This window comes from Argiope bruennichi, chromosome 1 (genome assembly GCF_947563725.1).
Source record: "Argiope bruennichi chromosome 1, qqArgBrue1.1, whole genome shotgun sequence".
Classification (NCBI taxonomy): domain Eukaryota; kingdom Metazoa; phylum Arthropoda; class Arachnida; order Araneae; family Araneidae; genus Argiope; species Argiope bruennichi.
Genome location: NC_079151.1, coordinates 26,139,016 through 26,162,919, shown reverse-complemented (window position 1 = coordinate 26,162,919; position 23,904 = coordinate 26,139,016). Strand labels below are relative to the sequence as shown.

General features: G+C 27.1%; 1 protein-coding gene across 3 annotated transcripts in view; it reads left to right on the top strand.

Moving 5' to 3' along the window:
• LOC129965389 (irregular chiasm C-roughest protein-like) overlaps positions 1-23,904 on the top strand; it is a 358,817-nt gene that overhangs the window by 92,622 nt on the left and 242,291 nt on the right. For all 3 annotated transcript variants that reach the window (XM_056079232.1, XM_056079239.1, XM_056079247.1), the window contains exon 2: positions 22,933-22,996. The gene's annotated coding sequence lies outside the window, so the exon portion shown is untranslated. The remainder of the gene's footprint in view (positions 1-22,932; positions 22,997-23,904) is intronic.

Here is a 23,904-nt window from a genome sequence, read left to right as displayed (position 1 = left end):
GATATTATCTTACTATTCTATATTTCAGAGAATATATCATGTATATTTGAAGGTAAAGGATACTTGCTGCTCGATGAAGTCATATCATTCTGTATTTTAGAGAATATATTGTACAATTTTTAATGTATTAGGGGGGAATACTTGGCCCTCCCTCCTCCTAATCAGTCATTCTCAACGGCTCACATTAAAAATGACCGAGAAGAAAATTTCTCAAAAATGGGTTTCAAGATTAAGGTCAACTCAATGGTGAAGCAAACAACATCAATTAGCAAGAGTCTCCCGTCGCATCAGTCAAAGACTTGGTGGCACTTGCTCATTAAGGTTAATGAGTGATATCCCTGCGCTGTTGCTGAAAACGATCCCTCTCTCAAGATAGCCACATTAGCTGAAATATGAGTTTACTTGCGAGAAAGCCGTGATATCAGCGAGCGTGCATATTTCGGAAAAGCTGCACTTTGTCTTTTTTCACGGATCGATACGCAATTACAGTTTTACTTGCCATAAAGTGATGCAGATGTAAGAGAAATGGTTAGGTGACTTGCATACAGGAAAACTAATGATTTTGCAGTCTTCAAAATCTAAGAAATGAATATTTCACCTGAATTGAAATATATATTAGCTGTATTTTGAGTTTGCTGGAGAGATAAAATCGTGATATCAACAAGTATGCTTATTTCTGAAAAGCTGTATATTGTCTTTTCACTCGAATCAATCCACAATTTAGTTTGGTTTTCATAAAATTACACAGTTGTAGAAGAAATAGGTGACTTGCATTCAAAAACGCTAAATATTTTACAGTTTTCAAATGTTAAAAAAATGGAAAGTTGATGATTTTAAAGTTTTAAGTCGCTATAATGTTTGTCTCTGAAAAAATGTCATTGCTCATGGTTTTAGGAATTTTTTTAAAATACATTTTAAATATTTAATTTTTTAGAGCCAGTTCATTTCTAATTTCATGGAAGTATTTAAATACATTAAATAAAATATATATTGTAGGAATGGGCTTATGAAGAGATAATGAAATGATGACACATTAATTTTATTTTTAAAGTAACTTTATTTGTCTAAAAAGAAATTGTCACAATTCAATATTTCGAAAAAAAATTGGAACTAGATTGTATTATTGATTTTGAGAGAAGTATTGAATACTTACATCCAATTTTCTTCAATATATAAATGGTAACTGATTGGATTATTCATGTAACCTCACATTAATAAAGTGAATTCTACGAATATATATTTTTTAGAGTATGATTGTTGATATATTTCAGCAAATCCAAGTAATATATTTTATTTTCATAGCTAAGTTTCCAGTTAAAATTATTAGATTTATTTCAGTCAGTATAAAAACATAATAAAAACATTCATTCATTCATTTTAATAACTTACTTTCAATACTTTACCTTAACGCTTTGTTTTAATTTTAAATGAACATTTATTATATGAAATTTTTTCAAAGATAAAGTTAGACAAAATGATATTTATATTCGACACAAAATTCAAGTAGAAATAAATATACTCAACCATTCAAAACTTCAGAAATAGTATCAAGAAATCCTTATTTATTTATTTTGCAGTAACGGCTTTTAATACAAATCTTAAAATAGGTGTTTCCTGTAATGCTAATTTTTGCCTTGATCAAGCCGAATGTAATACTAATTTTTAAAATTTCGATATTTCTTAAAATATATTTATGGATGCAATAGTATCTTTAGATGTACACAAAGAAAAAATATCCTGTGGCGTCTGATTTGGTAATCGTAGTTACCTCGTTATTAGTTCTCCACCTCCAGTCTGGAGATTAGGATACTCATGATTTTCAAGTTAACCGATCGAGGGTTATTTTTTGCATAATACATGAGTATCTACCATCCATCTCTTTCTATACTGTTCCTCCCTTTCATAGACCTAAGTGACACAGCTTTTTTTTATTTATTTTTTTAAAGATTTTTTATGTTTTTCTTCCGTTTTGCAGGTTTGCGAAATTGCAAAGAATTTATTTTTCTTGCATCGGATGTGATGTCATACTTTTTTTTTTCCAGAAGGTTCTTCAGAATCAGTTTTCACTTTCTAAACACCCTTTGTAATTTAATTCAAAACCGAAGTATTAACGGTTTCAAAAAAATATATATATATTTTAAAAAAAGCATTTTTTCGAATATATATTAAAATATTTCATCATATTTACTATACAAATTTCACTTCTGGATTGAAAAAAATTCTTACTTAGAAATGCATTTTGTTGCTCTAAATATTATGTGTATAAGAAAAATGAATCTAAATTATTAAACTTTTCTGAACCTTAACATTACTAATGCAGAAATTATATTGATTAAAGTTTAAAACACTAGTACAAAGAAACAAAATATTTTTTATTTGATAGGCAAGGAAAGTTTCGTTTATTTGCTACTAAATTAACCGGACGATGCTCTTGTTACATAATAATTTTAATTTTCTTCCTTAAAATTTTAAATGAAATCTTTGAAAAATACTTTGCAAGTTGCTTCTTACTTTGTCTGCAAAAGAATAATTGTAAATAATTTTTATAAAGCTTTCCATTTCGAACAATGAAAACTGAACTTAATGCTTTTATCTGCTCTTTGAATTTTATTCTAAAAATTTATTCCTTCTAAATGCATCGAACGAATGAAAAGCAGTAATGTAAAAATAAATAAATTACTGAATTAATGGAAGAAATGAAGTGCATCTTATATAATTTTCCTTTATTTTAAATATTTTTAAATCAGTTGCTGTATGAGCTGACTTAATATTTTAAAGTTAAGCTTTATTTTGTTAAATATCTGTATGCTTAAGATTTTAATTAGTCTCTTTAAACAAGGTTTGAAATTAAAAAGAGTTCTAGTTGAGATGAAAATAGAAATTGCTGCTGGATTACTGAAGTCTCTTGTAAAGTACGCTATTACACAGCAACAGGTAAACAAATAACAAACTCTCATTTATGTTTTCGCGAACGGATTGCCCGAATCTCTCTTCTTTTAACTGCACTTAAAAGAAGCTTTCATCGCGTGCTCTGAGCTAATGGATTTCCAATGTTAATACCTAAGGTTGAAGTAAAATCACATTTACGTAATAAACGATCCATTACTAAAGAAGAACATATTTATTACGGAAAGCACATCTTTTTCTGATCTAACGTTTTCATTTGCAAATCGAAGCATCTTGTCTGAATTCTATTTTATTGCAGAATCCAAAGAAGAAAACGAGAGATAATGATGCATAAAAACTGGAAAAAAAGAACACAATACATTATCGATAACGATGGTACTTCCGAAATGTTTTCCCGCTTAGTAAGATGATAAGTTCTGTAAAGGTATAGCTCGTACTTTATCTCATTTCTGACCTACATGACATGAAAATGAATTTATCAAAGAAGAAAAAAAAAACTATCGTTAAAGAAGCATGTAATGGTGTTTCGTAAAATTGCTTTTATTGCATTTTTTGCTTCCAGTTGTAAATTATTGGTATTCAAATGTAGAATTGAAGGAAAATAAATATATGTCTGCTCATTTTCGGAATGACTTTATACAATAATATTTTATTTTATACTCAGTGTAATACTCTTTAAGGGAATTTATTGTATTGCATGCTTTATTTTTTTCAATAGAAAGAATATAAATTGAAATACAACTATCTTTTCCATATTTACGACCGAAAGGTCATGGGATCTTTTGTATTTATTTTGAATGTGAAGAACTATTAAATCTAGAGAAAAAAAATTAAACTTTAATGAAAACTTAAGCTATAACCATAAATAAAGAGATAATCAGAAATAAATTAATAGTGACCAATAAATAAATGAATTCAAGTGAACTCAAATTAATTTTTTCCTATTTTTGAATTATTTATTTCTTCAGGTTTAATTTATACATAAGTGAATACCATAACATCTAAGAAATATCTTATAAAATTCTTTCATCTTTCTCAAATACATCGCATACTTTTCTTAAAACCTAATTTTGCAGTTGAATACATAAATTTTCTTCTCTTTTGTCATTGGCGTTGCGTTATTTACACAATTTACCTATATTATAATACGATTAATGATATTAATAGGTTATTTTTAATAATAACGATTAAAAGTGATTGATCGATTTATTTTGTTGTTGTGACTTATGGCATTTTAAAAGTTCTCTGACAGCTATCTGTCAGCCATTTAAGCCGAATGAGCGTATCTTGTTTCTTCAGTAGCGCCAACTAGAGTCAAGAGTACGACTTAGTGACTTTATGTATCACATTCGCTTGTACAGCAGCTTTGTACAGGTGGCACATTTACACACGTCACCGATAGAACACAGAAGACGGACCACACCGGAACCATGACTCGAACCCGGGGCACCCAGATCGCGGGGAAGACGCGCTACCCCTGTGAAAGGACGTCTGCTGGATTTATTATATTTACCGGTTAATAAAAATATTAAAGGCCATTATTATTAATGATATGCCGTGATAGCCTGGTTGGTAGAGCGTTGGATTCGCGTCCCTTAGGTTGCGAGTTCGAACCCCGCCGGCCGAAGATTCCCCGCTTGCTTGGTGGCTGACGCGCGTTAAATCTGTCGTGGTCACAAAGTCCTCCATGTTGAGAGTAATACCACTGAGGGTACTGGATCAGGGGTGATCGTTCTCTGATTCAGGTCTAAATTACGATCTGTGTTTGAGTGAATGAAATGCGTGAATGAAGTCCGCCCCGTAAAAAGGGTTGTGACGTGTGTGTCGTTAAGCCGTTCTCTTGGCCCTAGATGGCGCTACTTTAGAAACAAGAGGCGCTCCCCCCCCAGGCCTAAATCTGCTGTTTTCGAACAGCTGGCTTGTCTTGGCAAGTGCCATAAGAAACAACAACATTACTAATAACAAGTAGCACTGATCGTAACATATACAACAATATAATTTATGATACCAAATTAATTGCGGTAATATTTCAATGAGTTTGAATATAGGTGTTATAACTACCCCTCCAATCTGTTACTTTAAAATGAAAATTGAAATTATGTCAGTTGCTAAAGAACTACCATATGTGAATCCAATGGATGTTCACTAACGAATCGTCAATTACATTATGTATGGTATTTCAATGAATAAAAAATTTATATATGGATATATTAGATATACTCCTCCGTCATGAGGCTGGCAAAAATTTGTTGGTCATGTTCAAGTTTTTTTTTCAAATTGGAGTTTGTAGTGTAGTTTACTTTTATTTTCAATTAACTTTTTTTCAGACTATGAAATATAATCCTATTTTTATTTCTATGTCCAGAAATAATTATAGAATATTAAATTTTATTATTTTCAGTCGAGCCTACTGGATAAATATAGACTAATGTGCAGTATTTCTCTTTCATGTTAGATAATTTCTTTTATTTCCAGTAATAAAACTTAATTTAATATAAAACAATTCTCTTTCAAACTTTCAAATTATCTATTCCGACAATTTTATCGAATTTGACAAGATGCAAGAGCACATTCTCTTGCTGAATTTCAGAAGACAATACAGTTACTGTAACATCAAATGGTTTTATATTTTACACAATGGGCCAAAAAATAATTGATCCATTGTGTGCGCTAATAATTAGCTAGTCTGATAATAATTAGTTAGAACCGTCATTTTTTAACTGTCATTCTTTACAGAAACCTACTGCAGCTGTTATAATTTTTTGGTAAAAATATTCGTTCGAACGTATATATATATATATATATATATATATATATATATATTTATACGTTCACCCTTTTTTTGTTCTTTTCGGAATTATTCCCTGTTTTATTAGTTCGAAATATCTCCTATAGATGACAATTGTTGTTGTTACAGCTTCACGCCGATAGATGGCGTATCTGTCGAGTACAAAGTTCTGTTAATTCCTTTTTTGAATCAGAACGTAGAGTGTGTAAGAACGATGCTAGCACCTAGACGTGGCACCCGATTGTGAGAGGTGTCCTAATCTGTAATAGTCTACATGAAGTGGCACAAAAAACGTGTCTGAAAATAAAATGGTTTTCACCAGAAAAAAATGAGTAATTATTTGTATAGAATTACAGTTGTTAAATTATTTCAAGAAATTTATTTCCTTTTTCTTAAGACAATTTACATCAAAATGCGGTTTTTCATTAGAATTAATAGTTTGAAGTTTTAATCTTTAGTTACCTAAATACAGAGAAACTAATTTTGTGACTAAGCCTTGCTTTCATATTAAAAAAATCATTTACATCGAAGAATAAATTCTTTCTACACGGAAATCGAAAATATTAGATTTAAAAAAAAAAATGTTATAGTGAAGAATTTATACAGAAAACCTTTATGTAGTGAGAAGATTTTTAAATGTAAAATATTTAGCAGGAATTTTTTTTTCAATTAATATGCTCAAAATAATTATTCCTTGAATCATTAAAAAATTTTCAAACATTAAACTGATAATAAAATAAACCAAACATTATTATAAATCAAAGAATGTCATCGAATTTCTACAGAAAATTAACTTTTACTTTTGCCATATTAATTTGTCTAAAATGCTTCCAAATTATACTATAAATTAAATTAAATTATTAAAATTAATGCAGAAAATATGAATCAGAAATGAATTCCATTGCTGAGTATTTCGAAAAAAAACTGAGATAGTCCTTAGAAGATTTTTGCTAATGAAAAAAGATTTCAATATCCATTTCTTTAAAATATGCTCTTAAAAATTCAATTTCTTGTTCCATCAGCATTTCCTTTACCATCAAATGGACGGGACTATTCCTCCAGCATCAATAAAACTCATCACTGTAGCACTTTTTGGAGGAAATAACTTCAAAAACCACTTAACTTGAACAAACCATACAGGAAGAGAGGGAAAAAACGTAATAAGGTCAGAAGATCAACAATAAAGGTCTCTTCGATAAAGCCTAAAGTAATTCGCATACTCAGCAAGGGAGAAGCAGTGGTTCGTTTTTCTTGCGTGACCTCCTGGAAACAGCAAAAGTCATAGCGTCGGGAAAATTCCTTTTCCACTTTATTGATTTGTTTCACTTTTTTGTTTTCTTTTCTTCTACTTCAGCCTTAATGATAACGGTGCTACTAGGTTGTTGTTACTGCTGCTTTTTTATTGTTATTATTTATGGGATCGAGGAGAGAGTGGAGTGAGTCGAGGAGTTTCAAAGTTTCTAAATGTTTCTAAGGTTTTACTAAAAAAAAAAATGCCAAAAAAGAAAATAACACAATTTTTTGGCTTGTTCGGGGAAGAATGAATGGCCCCATTTCCACGACCGCAGAATTGGTGAAGTTTTAAAACTCGCATCGCAGTTAACGTGTTTTGAATTTTGATTTCTTCCAAATTTTTCCCAAGAGTCAGAAATGATTTCATTAATTCTGGGTGAAATTAAAAAGTGGTAAATACTTTCGAGACATCATTTATTTATTTATTTTTTAATTTTTGGGAATTATCAGGAAAAACTGGAATGTTTCAATTTTAATTAAAATATCGGCATTTAGAAGAAAGTTTTAATTTTCGAAACTATTTTTAATTAAGAAGTAAGAGTATTTTTATTTGAGCGATGGCATAGTTTAAAATGTTATCTCCCCTAATCTTCCAAAACTATCATTACTTCTCACTTTTTAAAACGCATCATTTTTTTTTTCAAATTCATATTTAGAACGCTGCTTAAAGAGATATTTCTTTAAGAAATTAATTGCGACAAAAATAATACCTAACGTTCAGTTATTCCATTTTGAGCTATGAGTCATCATTATACATTTGCTAAAGCCGTTGTAAAATCAAGGTATGCTGTTTGGGTGTAAAAAATAAACCTATATTAACTCAAAAGAAAAATTAAAGAGGCATCTTGTTTCCAAAATTGATTATATATATAGAAAGTATTATACACAGAGTATGACCACGATTTAGGTTAATAAAATATGTAAAAATATTAGAAATGAATTTTTTTAAAGATGTTACAAATATTAATATTTCCGGATTTTTGCTTAAAAAAACTTAAAAATTGCGAATGAAACAAAAATTAGTTAAAACTAAAGGAAAATTACAGGAAAATTTGCTGCTAAAATAAATATAAAGCAAAAAAAAATCTAATTTAGATGTTTGCAAAATAACTTGCTCAAATTTTAGCAGATGACATAAGTAATATATTAGCGAATTCAAGAACTAAGTTGTACTTCTATCTATTCTTCAAATGTTACACTTCCATATTTGATTAATATGTATCAGAAAATCTTCCCTTTTTTCATATTAAGAAGATTCAAACAATTGTGAATAATTTAAAAAAAAATAGATTTCTTATTATGTACTTGGAAAACTGTAAAATATATCGAAAAACTATTATATCAACTTTTGACAATAAATATGAATTACATTTTAATTTACGAGACTTTTCTTCCTAATTTGCAAAACGTGTACCATGATGCAAAATGGCATTAAAAGGTAAGTTATCTATATGTATAAAATTGAAAGTTTGATCATTGTATGTTTGAATCTTCATACAGTTTTACATATCCTGAAGAATTTAAATGAATCTATCACGCATATCCTTTGACACCTTGAAGAATTAACTGAAAAGTAGAATTATTAGATTAGCTACTAGAAAGTTTCAACATCTCTTTAAAGGAATAAAATGGAAGTTGAAAAATTATACTTTTTTCAGGCATAATACCTAAGCTAATCCCTGTATAAAAAAAAGATTTACACCACCTTAACATTTAAAAAAATAATTTTCATATCAATTCATGATATCATATCATTGTTCTACTATTTCATATTCATATTTCATATCATTGTTCTACTATTTTTCATTGCTATTTTATCGTTTTTCCAAAGTTACCATTAAATTGTAATAATAATTTTACACTTTTGTATATGTATATATCAATTTCTTCATTATAATTATATTTTATTTTTTAAATTTTTAATACTTATAGTTATGCAAACATTTTAATATACCTACATGTGCAACAATTAAACATTGCCATTTAAAATTATTGCTAGTTTTTTAACTGTTTTATCTAATTTTGTCTCAAATTTTAGCACTTTGGAAAGTTTTAATGCGTCCAATTTGCATAAGTCATCTGCTCTTTTACCACTATATTTTAGCTTAATTTCATTTGATTAGTTTTATTTCATTCGATGTTTTAGCATTAATGTGACAAATAGCGAAATTAAAATTATTTTTACCTAGATGCTTCAAAATAGAATTTAATTAATTATTTTTAATTAAGATTAAGGACCCTAAAAGCCTTTAAGGGATTCGATATTAGAATTCGAAATCTGTTAGACATAAAAGAATATGCTTTTTTTTCTTATTACAAAATATGCAAATTATAAATGTAAATGAACAAGAGGGTTCTGCGGCGAGTACAAACATATAAATGAATGTAATTTCTCAAAGAATGGATGTAGAAACTAAGTTCCAATGACTTTATAAAGAAAAATGTCCAGAATTTAAAGTATAGAATCAAAACAAACAATATTCAGTACTTTCGCCCAAATTAAACTTTCTAATGAAGTTATCTACCTTAATTGTTAATCACAACAGTCATTTAAGAATAATATTAGACACTAGTATCCATAATTTTTTTGATTATACAATGCGGAGTTCGAATACTAGTATAATTAGCATTTGCTGTGTGAAATTTAAATATCTAGTCAAGAACCCACCACTACCACACACAAAAAAAACACTATTGTTATGTTTCACTTATTTTAATATGCTCAAGATGACGAATGACAGCATATATGAATTATTTTAAATAGAAGTATCTTTAATATGTGAGAAATCTTTACAAATTATAGATCACATTTCAGCCTTACAAGAATATTGTAGAATTATTAAGAAAACATGTAAAATAAGCTAAGAGTGTAAATGAAAAAAAAACAAAAAAAAAACAGATACATGGGATATAATGTAAACGCACTTATCTATTAATAGTTTCATAAATTATGAATACTTTAATAAGTAATATTTCATTTTAGTGAGGCAGTATTAAACCCACGAAAAATTAACCTATGCCCTATAGATTCATCAATGTAATAAAGATTTGGGATATATTCTCAGTTTATGAAAAATCAATATCTAAAGAATTCATAATCAGAAACATATACTTAACAAACCAGACATATTTAATGATTTCACTATCAATAAAAACTACCTTTTGTTTTTCAATAAATTTCCAAGAAAATCGTCTATACATATATTTAATATTTTTATATGAATTGATTAATGAAATCAAAATATGCTTTTTAGCCAAATTTATTTTGGCTGACACGATGTTATATGTACTAGGAGGCCAAAGATAACACAGTTATTTGAATATCAAATTTTTTGAAGACAAATTAATAAAAGAAAAGTATTTATTGGTTGGTTTATTATCTTATTAGTGTGCAAATAAATATATTTTAAGAAATCATCTAATCACTGTTTTGTTTGCAATAGTTTTCACTAATTTTTCGAATTACGATAATTTGTTTGTAAGTGCTTAATGCAGCGCAGAATTAATAAAACAAAAGAAGAATGTTTATTCATTTTTAATTTAGTTATAGACTATACAACAAAATACAGTGAATTTCAAATATATTCATAAGGCTTTGATTGTTGTGAAATATAAATAATATAAAAAAAAATATTTTTCAAATATGTTTAAAACATAAACTGCAGTTTCATCTTTAATGTCTAATCTTCTTCTTGTTTCATGCTGCACAATACATCATTAGCATTCCCTCACATATTTTAATGAGTGTAAAAGTGTTTACCTCAGATATTTTATTATTATTAAATTAAAGTCTCTCCTGCTGTCAGAAAAATCTGCTAACTTTTTCTCATATATTTATTAAGGAAATAAACTTATTATGTTTATGTTTCTCTTATGTCATATTAATGACACCGTTGAATCAAAACAAGTCGAGAAATGTAACAGAGTTACCTAATAAGTTTGTGTACATATACAGATTATTCTTCTATAATTACCATCTGCCTTTCAAAATAGAAAACAAAGATTTCATTTCCAAGCTAACAGAATTAACTACACATCTCAATTCCATCTTTGTTTACTTAAGTACAGCATTATTTTCACAACACAATGAAACTGACTTACGAGTCAGTTAAAGACTCTTACAAAGTATCTTTTCATAATATATAAATTTCCTGATTTCCATGTTAAAATAGCAGATGTTTCAGACAAAATATAATACGAGTTAAAAGCGCTTCATTTGTGATATTTTTAAAAGCATTCCATAACAATTTACATTTACTTTAAAGAAAGGTGCATATATCTATAACAAATGTTTAGATAGAAAATGTTCATAATAATTATTCAATTTAAAAAGAATTCTTGTAAACTAAACTTGGATAAATGGAAAATTTTCATTCAGATTGTGTTTTGATAGTTAAACATTTCAACTATTCTGCTATGAATGACTTAAATGCCGCATGAAAATAACTAAGTTCTTAGTTGGTATATAATGAATATTATTATTAAGAAAATATGAATAACATCTTTAACAATTTTATAAATGGAGACAATAAACTCGAGTTATTCTTTTTCTCATTATCATTTCATTTTACATGCAACTGATTGTATAAAGTTGAAATGACTTAAGAAATTTCATCTTTTAAAGTATCTTACTCTTTTAAATGACCTCAATTGTTTCTAACGAAAGTGCTTGATTCAATCCATCCTAGCTATAAAAAGGAATTTAATGAACAATTTTGGAATTTTTTTAAACATAAACTGTGAAAATTTTCTATATTGAATACCTCAAATTACACCTGTAAGAATTTTCCCAAGTGCTCGTGAGGATCCGTTATGAAAATATTTATCTTCCAAATTTTAAATACTATTGAAACAGTATTGCTTATGAATTTTGAAACAGCACATTTGCTTAAATATAATTTCTTAATTCATGATGAAAAAAACAAACAAACAAAAATGGCAGATAATATTAAATTGATAAAAGAGAAAAAAATGTTACATTTTTTTAAGAATGCGTTATTGAGATATGTAAAAGAAAAATAAAAAAATAAAGCTATTTTGGTGTTTAATTAATTTTTATCTTCACTGAATAAAAAATTGTTTTTCAATTCCACCTGTATTGAGCATTCCACATATTCAAATTATAATTGATGAGTTTTAATCGTTAAAAGGATTGAAATTAGAAGAAGTGTGTTCTGATTACCAAAATTAAAGATGGATAATTTTCAGGAAAATAACTAGAAAAATTTCTTTTTATTCGATTTTTATCGCCATATACTTGCAGTTTCGACTGAGTTGTTTATCTTCGTGTTTTGGCTTAAATGTAATGTGATATTGATTATTGCAATATCATGTAAAATTTCTATTAAATTAAAATGCATTTTTAATATGCATATTGTCTTTAAATTTCGTTTTTTTGATGTCAGCATATTGATTTTTTAAATATAAAGGATAAATATAAAGGATTAAATATAAAGGATTAAATATAAAGGATTATCTTCGTGTTTTGGCTTAAATGTAATGTGATATTGATTATTGCAATATCATGTAAAATTTCTATTAAATTAAAATGCATTTTTAATATGCATATTGTCTTTAAATTTCGTTTTTTTGATGTCAGTATATTGATTTTTTAAATATAAAGGATAAAGAACAAATTACCGATAATTCTTCGCAATTTCAAATTATTGTCACCATTGGTATATAGAGACATCAAACCATAAATGTCTCTGAATCAACTTCAGTGTCAATTATAGAATGGAGAACTGAATTCCAATGTCTTCACTGAATCAGCCAAGTCGATACTAAGTTTCGATTTGATTTGATTCAGAAGGGATTATGCCGGGTTCGAAATGTTCAATTTGATAAGCACTAAACTATTATCATACACTGTTACATTGAGCGTTGTTACAAATATCTTGACTGTAATAATATATAGTATTTATTGTCCTTCAATGATTATTAAAAGTTATGTTGTAGTGAATACAGGATTATTTAGTAAGTAAAACGCTTTGATATTGGTTATAAGGAACAATTATCATTATATTATTAAAATATTAATATCTAAAATTCTAAATTCAAGAATGTAGAATTTTAGATATGAAGAATGATTATTAATATTCAGAATTAATATTATGCTGTTTTGATGTTGTTCATATACATAAATAAGTTAGTTTTATTTCAAATGCTTTTATAATAAATATATTTTTGTCACTCTTTTTGTTTGCTAAATCCTAAAAAAAAATATGAAGAATGCATGATTATGAAAAATTACTTCTGTTAATTTATTCAGGTTTTAAACAAAAAATATTATATTTTTCAAGTCTTGGTTTCTATTCATAATCAACAATATTAAAAATATCGCATAAAAGTGTAAAATATTTTAAGATGTAGCATATGATACGTTTATGTTAGGAATTTCTCTAAGGTTTTGTATCTTACCCATAAAAATATTCTATTTTGCATGAATAGAAGCAAAATGGTCTTTTTTGAAGAAAATATGTGCTAACGCTATTTCTCCTGTCTCCTTTCTTTTTCCGTCCTTTTCGTTGTCCGCTGATTCGAAATCATGATATGGTGTGATAAAATCCCCATTCTGTTTCCCAGAACAAAGAAAAGGGAAGAAAGGCCCAAGGACGAAAAAAGGAAGAAAAATCAGAAAAAAACGCAGAGAACGAAGATATCTGTAAGTTTTCACCATATAAAACTTAGGTGTAATAAATTCCTCAGATTTGCATGCTTTTAAAGAAGAATATGAAAGAACATGGCGGGGAAACTATAGTTTGAATATTTTTTTTCCTTTCTTTTCTTGATACGACAAAGAATATTGTGTTTTATTTGAACGAGGATTCGGATACAGGTTAAAATATACAACATATGCAATATAATTATTCATAAAGGGGAAATTTTGTTTATAAAAGTTGATGGTTATGCACTTTTTCCAATATATAAATTGTGATTCAATGCCTATTTGGAAATAAGGAAAAGCAACGTAGAATTTAGTTAAGCTATTTTGAAAAAAACAAACAAACATGGATTATTAAAAATTGAATGACATATGAATAATTACATATTAAATGTCCATCCATCATAGTGATTGTTCTTGAATTCATAAACGTTTGTTCTTCTCGATTAAAAGGCAGTAATTAAGAACATTATGTAAACTCAAATCTTTTCCTGTACTGCAGATTTTACATGACATTTGTTAGTTTGTATTTACCGTTACGTAAGATTACATTAATTTGATGAGACAAATTAATTATTGAACAATAAATCCTTTACAATCGTCAATCCAATATTTTTAACCACATATTTTTAGACACTACTGTATATTTACATATAGTTGTCTATATTTTTAAATATAGAGTTCAAACATTTCCATTGATATTGAATTTATTGAAATCCAGTTTATTGGAGGGAATGAATAAAAAACTTTAATTTATTGCATATCACTTTATATGGGACTTCAGCCATATAAAAAGAACCTTCACATGACTATATTTTTGATAATCACTGTCATAAGAAACAAAAAAAAAATGAATTAGGCTTCTACGTAAAATCAAATATTCTAATATAATATGGAGAAATATGATCATCAATGCAATTTTAATGAAGCATATATCTCAATGCAATAATGATTTCTTCGTCATAACTGCTATGGAATATATTCAAATAGTTAATTTCCTTATTCTCTAAATTTTCTTCCACATAATATTTCAATTATTTTTACAAATTTCAATAAATAAATAAATAAAATAAAAAAATAAAGAAAGTCTTTTTTTTCCCTTCGAAAACTTTGTACAGCTTTCAGCCCTGGGTGTTTTCTTGCCTTCTTTTTTTTTCTTTTTTTTCTTTTTTTTTAGATACTCTTTTAAATTATCCTTTCAATGTAAAACTTTTTTCCATTGATTAAATATAAATCCAAATTAATGGCTAAATTTTGATATATATATTTTTTTTATTTTTAGATAGTAAATTTTTTTTAATTTTTGCCTTTATTTGTCCTATTTCTAAACCTGATCCGAAATCCGAAAAAATCCGAATCCTGAAAAAATCCGAAATTTCTATGTTTGTCCATAATCATATTCTAGAATCGCAAGCTTCTAAAAGTACCGCAAAATATTGTTCCATAGAATTATCGTACTACGTAACTTTTATAGTTAATACCATTTATTCGAATTTTTTTTATCTTCTAGTTTCTTCATCTGAATGTTCCTTCATATTTCAAATCTTTAAGAGTTTCCAAATATTGCATATAGTTTATATTTTATATTCTAGGAACAAAACAAGCTTTAAAAGTTTGGGATTAAAGTGAATTTTGCATTAAAATACAGATATAATTGCAAAAATATCTATTTTTCTATTAATTTAAGAAATGCATCTATAAAATGCAAAGAAAGCAAGTAATTATAATAGAATTTTATCTCTTAAATAAAGACAAAACTTATCGTCTATAATTACGGATGAGTTAAAAACTTTACAGCATATTTATATTTTTTTATTTTTTTTTACTATTTTGATAATCGTGCTTATTATGTTATTGTGCTTAAAGTTTTAGCATTAAATGTAAAATTTATAAGTTCGATAAAATCATGGATTATTTTTTTAACAATATGCTTTAATGAATCAAACTTTGTCGAGATAAAAAGTGCAAATATATGTTCCTGAGGATTTTCAAAGCTATAGCTATCACAAAGAAAGTATTATCACCATGGAATGACTATAAGCTAAATCTATCATATCGTTGATCGCAATCTAGAACTATAAAAATCAATTATAGATTGAAAAGAATGCCATAAACGTAAAAAATGATGCAAAATATGTATTTTACTACTCATTTTAATATCGATAAATGCCATAGATTAAATTCTTAAGAACTATTTATTCTACAATTACAAAGTCATGAAAAATACTGAAATTATTTTAGATTTTTTTGCCTAAGAAATTCTAAATCATCGTCTATAAAATAAATTTACAAATCGTCATCAATCAAAGTAAATTTACAAAATTACTTTGTCGTCAAAGTTTGTTTTTACATCAAATTATACAGTTCATGGTACAAACAAAAGTTAAATAGAAAACATTGTGGATCAGCGTTAAATTATGTATCTATTATATAGTGCCTTTTTATATCTTTTCTGTATTATATTTGATAAATTGAAGTGACTAAAATGCTTGAAAAAAATTTCCTTTGTATCTATGGAAAATTGATTGCCTTAAAGCATTATCTATAAGGTTGTTCAAATCACAACAAACTAATTCTATTAAGCTAACCTTGTTTAAACTGATTGTATGCATAACAGTTAAATGAAAATCAGCCTTTAGTGATTCGATGGGGGAAAACTATGTTCATAACATCATATTAAGGCTTTTTAGATCTCATATAAGAAACATCGTGATGAAGTAGATACTAAGCTTCCTTTAAAAATCTGTGTTTTCTTTCTCGGGGATATATATTTAACAAGAATTTACGATCAATTTATTTATCGTATTAGTATAAATGTTAATATTTCTCAAAAATGCATTTTATATAACTATATATTTATTTTCCATTCACTAAAATTTTGAAATCAATGTTTGTGTTATATTAAAATACTGCGGAATAAATAATTAAATTCCGATTCTAGTCTATCTTTAGTTAATATGTTAATTAATTAAAGGAAGTACATTTCTACTTCACATTTCTTTAACATTTTCCGAAAAAAATAATTGAATTTTTTTCTATCCTCTTCTATAATTACTGCAGTACTAAAAATTAGACTAGATTAGTGTAGATTTTCTTCCGGAAACTATGATCTGTGAAATTTAGAATTTTATAGAGACACTTTTGTTTTAAAGAGTATTTTATATTCATTTGCTGATTATAAAAAGATAATTAGATTACAAAAAATTGCAATTCACAATATGATATCATTCTTAATATGAAGAACAATATATTTTTTTGTCAAGTTTTTATAAACATAGTGCTATTAAAAAATTGCATGTAACAAATAGACGTTTCAATGCTAACAAATAACTTTTAGCAGCCGATAACCTTTGTGGATAAATAAATAAAAAGTTATTTGAAATATGTTTTGGCTGAAAATGTAAATTATTTTCTTTTTCAAATCAAAAAAAATTGTAAAAAGCGAGAATATAAAATCTCTTCTGAAGTATTATATGCATGAATAACAGATTTACCTTTTAAAAAAAGTTTTATGAAGATACTTTTGAAATAGCCTGTAATTTTTTTTATCGTCATGATACTTTAAAAAAAATGATTTTGCAATATCCGACACCAGTATAAAAAGGCTGTAAAAAATTATCTGTATTTTCACTAAGACCCGAACGGAAAAAGGAAATCACTGTCCATTAAGAAAAAAAATCTAATTTTACTGCCCAGAAAATAAATATTTGCAGTACATAATGCGCCGAAATGTTTCGAATTTTCGAAAGTCGGGAGGGGAAAAAAAAAATCGTATAACCGAAACCGAAATCGGAATGTTTGGAAGGAGGCAAAAAGGACGAGGAAAAAATTCGGCTGGTAAAAATCACTTTCGTGAAACGAAAATGGCCATGCTTTGCTCCGGCGATGACATTTTTGCAAGTACCCCATTAAATTCGGATCCAGATAACGACAACGATTTCTAGGATGATTTTGAAAGAGATAGTCGGTCTCAGAGCTCGCCATGGGCACTTGACGGGAAAAGTTAGAGAGGACATTTCTCTCCCCAACCCTCCCACCACGAACTACGACAGGGGAAATAAAATAATAATAAATGTAAAAGAAATAACAGAAAAAAAATTCCATCGGCCTCTATCGCTCGTGAACAGGCACATTACTGTTTCGAATCGTGAATCTACTGCGTTGCCGGTAATTTATCAACTGAGCTTGTAGGCCACTCTGGTGCAATTTCTAGTATTTTTGTCCTTTAAGAAACAGTACCAGGACTGATTCTATTTAGTCCGTTTTCGTCATTTTTCTTTTCTTTTTTTTTCATTCCCTGGATCCACATCGGCTGTTGTAGTCTGACTATTCATCGCGAAGCACTTTAGCTTAAAAGGTTTTCTGAATGAGCACTTTGAAACAGATGAAGATATTTCTAACTCTTCTATTGTGTCTGGGCTACTGTCGTCAGAAATTTATTGACCGTTTCGTCTAATACACTACGGGCAGCTGAGATTCGAAATAAAAAAAAAAGGAGAAAATAATAATGCGGTTGAAAAAAAGAAGATATTGGTCGTATAATGAGCCAGTTGAGAGCCCTCTTAGCGAAGTAATATTTTTGTCAGCTTTCAGTTCCTCTCACAAAAAAAGTTGATCATTCATTTTCTGAATTTTTATCATAATTCAGAGATTTATATTTGTGTTACAGTGCACTTCTATTCATTCTTTTTGTTTTCTCCATGAGATATTATCTCTGGAGAGAATTATCGTCGCTGCCATTTGTTATGAAAGAAAACATTCGTCTGACTTTCATTGCAGATAATTTTTTTAAGTGATAAATCTATGCTTTCGAATTGTTCTCAATAAATTATTTAATAATGCTTAAAATTATCGTATTCCTTTTTTTCTGAAAATTAGATATTCACGATTTTTATTAGATATATTTAGTATTATTGCAAATGTATTTAAATAAACTATAAATGTATTTAGATATATTTTTAATTAGATAACATGGTAATTTTGGTTCACTAATAATTTATGGTTATTACAGAAACAATAATAATTTTAAATAATAATTTTTTTGCTGTTTGAACGCTATTGAAAAATTACGAAATATAAATATATTTTTGTGCATGCATTTAGTCCCTACTTGCTATGTTTAGTAAAATAATTAAACCTTGTTTAGACATTACCGGATTACCAATTTTAACAAAATAAATCTCTTGTTTTTTTAATACCAAAACTCACTGAGTTTTAAAGATTCATTCTTCCCTATTTTAAATTATTTTAAATCATCTTAATGGCATCCACAATGAACATCCGCCAATCAACGAATACGTCAATATAGTGGACTTATGGGTATTTGTGAGTGAATCTATTATGGGTATTTACGGTGGTAGTGAGTTTATTTATTTCACGTAAATAATAAAAAACAAAATTTCATATTTCATTAAATATTGAAATTTAATGTTTAAATCGGTGTCCCCAAAAGGATATATTTTTTTTGAAACATTTAGTATTTCAAAATTATTTAATTAAATATAATTATATAATTCGTAATTTTAGAAGTATATTTATCGATTCAAGTAAAAGAATAATTCATTACTCATTTTTAGCAAGTGTTTAATAGTTTACAGTACCAAGTAAATATAACAAGATTTTAATAGTTCAAAAAATTGTAATTGAAGCATGATTAAAAAAGTACTTTATTTATCAAAAGTTGTGCCTGTTGTTACTTATGGCACTTGTTATAGATAAGCCAGCTGAAGAAATCAGCGATTTAAGCCGTGTTTGTTCAGTAGCTTCTGAGGGCAAAGACCCCTGAGCACCCGAGGGTAGAAGTCTGACTTCTAGCTTATATGAAGATGACACTCACGCACTCTCTTGCATAACTCCTTTTTACAGGGGGACTCTTTCACACAGCTCCCAGATATAACACAGGGTAAATAACAACCATGCACGAACAAAGACTCGAACCTGGGTCTTCCAGATCACGAGGAAGACGCGCTATTCCAAGGCCAGGATGCCGGAAGTGACCGGGGATATAGAAAAAGGATTAAAACGGATTATAAAGAATAAAAATTAAATTTAAATTCGTTGAAAGCTAATCTACAAATATTTGAAAAAGATCTAAAAATTTATTCATTCAGTATTCTAATATTTTTACAGTACCAAATGACTGATTTTTTTTTCAAGCAAAAAAATCATAAATGTTATCAGTTTAAATTGAGAAGTATTTGACATTTTCGGTGACTACGCAATATGAACTAAAATATAGAATTTCATTAGAATGTCTATTATCAACTAATCGTTTCCATAATCTAAGCAAAATCCTTATACATTTTACATCATTAGCTCTGTCATTTAGGTAAAAAAGTGTCATTGCAATTACTTGTTTTAACTGTTAAACAAATAGATAAATCTATTTAGAAATTCTTTTCACGCGGGCATTTAAAAATTATTTAATCCCATTTTCAGCTTAACTTTGACAATAAATATAAAGAGTTTCGTATAAAAATAATTATTAACCGTCATGGAAGACTGTACCACTTAATGTCAAAAACCTTTAAACTATTTCAGAAAAAAAAAATGTGAAGAATAAAAGACCTTTCTTATGCAGACTTATTATTACAGATTTTTTGACATCTAAGAATGTGACACATCCTCTACCTCAAAAATTCGATTTTAAGTCACGAAGACTCACTTCAGATAATTTTTTTTCTACATTCAGTTTAACAAGATTAGTATGAGAAGATGCATTTCTTTGTTGTCACTGAAGAAAGTAGAACTTTATAAAAGTTGATGCCTCCAGCACTTGGAGAGTGAACAAAAAATGAACGAAAAAAAGAACAAAAATGCAATAATAGAATATAATGGGATTTAAAATTCCTATATATACGCATACTAGAGAATTATTTTAGAAGGCGAAATTTAATGGTACTTTGTTGAAAGCATTCCATGAATCGGAGACTAATTAAAATAGTCTCTTTTTTTTGTTAAAGATCTATTCGACATTAGGCTTTAATACAAATCTACTTAATGATCTTTTGAGATTAATTAATTTCAACTATTCAGCTTTAATACTCTTTAATTAAAATAGCGATCAATAAGCTTTTAATAAAAGTTAAAAGGGCTTTAGAATACCAAGAAGAATACTTTCCGCAAACTACTGCATTTTTGTCATTAGTATTCAATATAACTTAAACAAGGATTAAACAATTTATATCTCTAGATTAATATTTAAAGATAATTTAAAATTCAAATTTCTGTCTCATTTTAAATTTTTGGATAAATAATACGAATAATCTGTTAAATCATATATTGTTTAATTATTTTTCATTTAATGTTAATAGAGGATGTGATGCCGGTTGTAAAGAATTCAATTTTACATACGATGGAGAAACATAAATGTTACGAAGATAGGTAATTTCCTTCATAGCGTAATTTAATCATACATTTCAATAATGTATTTATTAAAATATATTTTGATCATAAAATATCTTTCAGTTCGCCTACCACATAAACTTACTTTTTGGTGATAGTTTATTTATTTTAAGTTTAATTTATAAATCTTTTAATTTGAATTTTTTCCAGGGAAAGAATTATAAAAAAATGAAGGGGTGGATAGTGCCTTTCGTTAGCGCCTTCATTTCATTTGAAACATTTAGTTTTTAATGAAACTTTTTTATTAAAATTTGCTCATACTTTTAATACTATATAAGATTTAATAATATATTTTTCCTGCTGAATTTCTTCATCTTCTTTATAAGGTGTAAGAAATTTCATTTGATATTTTGAAAAATATATTTCAAATTGTTAAGTAAGATAAATATTTATGTGTGAATCAGATTATTGTTCACTGCCAAGTTTTAAAAGTGTTTAAGTTGAAACCTACTCTTCTAAATGTACTTCAAATAAAAAAATAAAAAAAATAAACCGATTCTTCGATTTTTGCATAATTATCAAATTTCACAAAGATGCATAAAGGTGAAGAGACAGACAGAATTTTAGTAGATTGCTTTATGTAAAAAAAAAAAATTAGATACAAATTCATATTTTATAGTAAGATCTCACACCAAAATTTATTCCACTAGAGGGTTCGATTTTAAATTATTGTGTTTGTATACACGTGGGAAAATAAACATGTCTTTTGTTGGGGAGATTCTTGGAATTTTGAAGCTGGAAGCTACCTCAAAATATCAAAATGAAAAATTTTGAAAATTGCTATATTTTTTCTATGTATATTGCAAATTCTAAAGAGGAAGAAGGTTTGTAAATGTTTGTCATTAATAATATCTATATGTGGGTACTAGGACTCTTCCCATTTGAGTGCACAAGCATCTTCCCTTTTCCTTTGCATTCATAGAATACTCAAACATTTTCTTCCGAATGTCTTAACACTTCATGATGTAGTAGATATCTTTTAAGAAGTTTTGGTCTCTGTAATTGCCCATTTTTTTAATATCAGATCACTTCAATCAGGGTCTTCAATAAGATTGAACAGACGAAAATTGGAATTATAGAATATGCAATCATGCCTTTTCAAATATTTCTATGTTTCTAATTAAAAACTATTTTGAATATAAAAAATCCTTCAAATTTATCTTCAGTAGTTAATTTATGTTTTGAGGCTATCTTTTCATTTTCTTCTTTTTTTAAAAAAAAATTCCTTCTCAAAAACTGTTATGCTTTGAGGAAATATTAAAGATTCAATTTTTTCACAGAAGCAATTTGGTTCAAAATATCTTTCACAGCTAAACGCCTCATTTGGGAATGAAAAAAAGACCAAGATTGCATTGTTCCATCTGGAAAAATTGGAACTAAGAGAAATTTTAGTGCCCTGAGAATAATAAAGGTTTTCTGAAACAACCAAACAGGAAAATCTCAAATAACATTTCTTTTATCCATTTTTTCGGCTGCAGTTGAATGAATAAGAAAACTAGACTGTTGATGTATTTAAATATTAAAAGCAGAATCGAATAAATAATTAAATTTATTTGCTGTAAAATGTTGCTGTTATATGAAAGAATTATCTAAAAACATGACATAACTTACATTTTTAGCGGATGTGTAATTAATGAAAGAAATTTTTTCCATTTCTAACAAGAGGAGGGAAAATATTTTACATTGATTTTAAATGCAAATGTTGCGAGTGACTTACACATATGAAATTTTTGTATCAAAAATAAAAATGCAGAGTATATTGTTATATATTTGTAAAACATGATGTGAATACTTCTGTATTTTTTATCATAAATATGATTAGAGTTCACATTTTTAACAAAAAAATGTGTTTAATTAATGTTTTTTTTTTCGACAGGTGGATATGTTGAACCAAAATGTTTTGTCTGCTGTGCTATAACTAAATGAGACTTCACCTTAATGTAAGTAAATTTAGTTTTAAAATAAAAATAAGACACACAAGTCACTTTTTGGATATATTTTAAATTTGTCTTTCAGACAGTGATATATTTATGTCAAATATGTGTATTTCTGTACATACGATATTAATGTGAATATCCCATGCACTTCTACATAAAATATGTAAAACTCCTTAAAAGCTTTTTATGTATGAAAATTCATTAAATACGTTAATAAACATTGCGCAGAATAACACATTCTACTTAAAAATAATTTATCAATCATACACTTACTTTCTATGAAATGTATTTCTATTATTTTCTTAACCATAAGGGTAAACTATTATTTATTGAATACAGTCAGCTATTTCTTTCAAATATTTGCAAATAAATTTCAGATTCATGCAGAATTGAAAGAAAATCGGATATAAATTTATATATGAAATAGGAAGTGATTTTATAGATTTTTTTTAATTTTATATAATTATTATTTAATAAAATATTATATTAAAATATATTATTCAATAATATATTTTAATTATATAAGGCTCGATTTTCACTGTATTAATAAGCGTAATATATTGCAAATAGAAGTATTATTTCTTAATAAGTGATGCAATATTTTCTAATACTAATGATTTTATAATATCGATTACATTATTTTTAAGTAAAGTACTAATTTAGTTAAAATAATATTAAAATATTAATTCTTAGTGGCAAAGTTCAGAAATTTTATTAATGTCAAAGTTATTTACTAAAAACGTTATTGTTATTTGCCAGCCAAAAATGTTCTGAGTGTTGCTCAGTTTCATCATTATAATAACATGTGGAATTAAAAGCATCTGATTAGAAAACGAACAGATTAATTCCTTGTTGTTATGGAATTCATAAAGATATATTGATACAACAATTACCTAAAAAAATCTATGCCA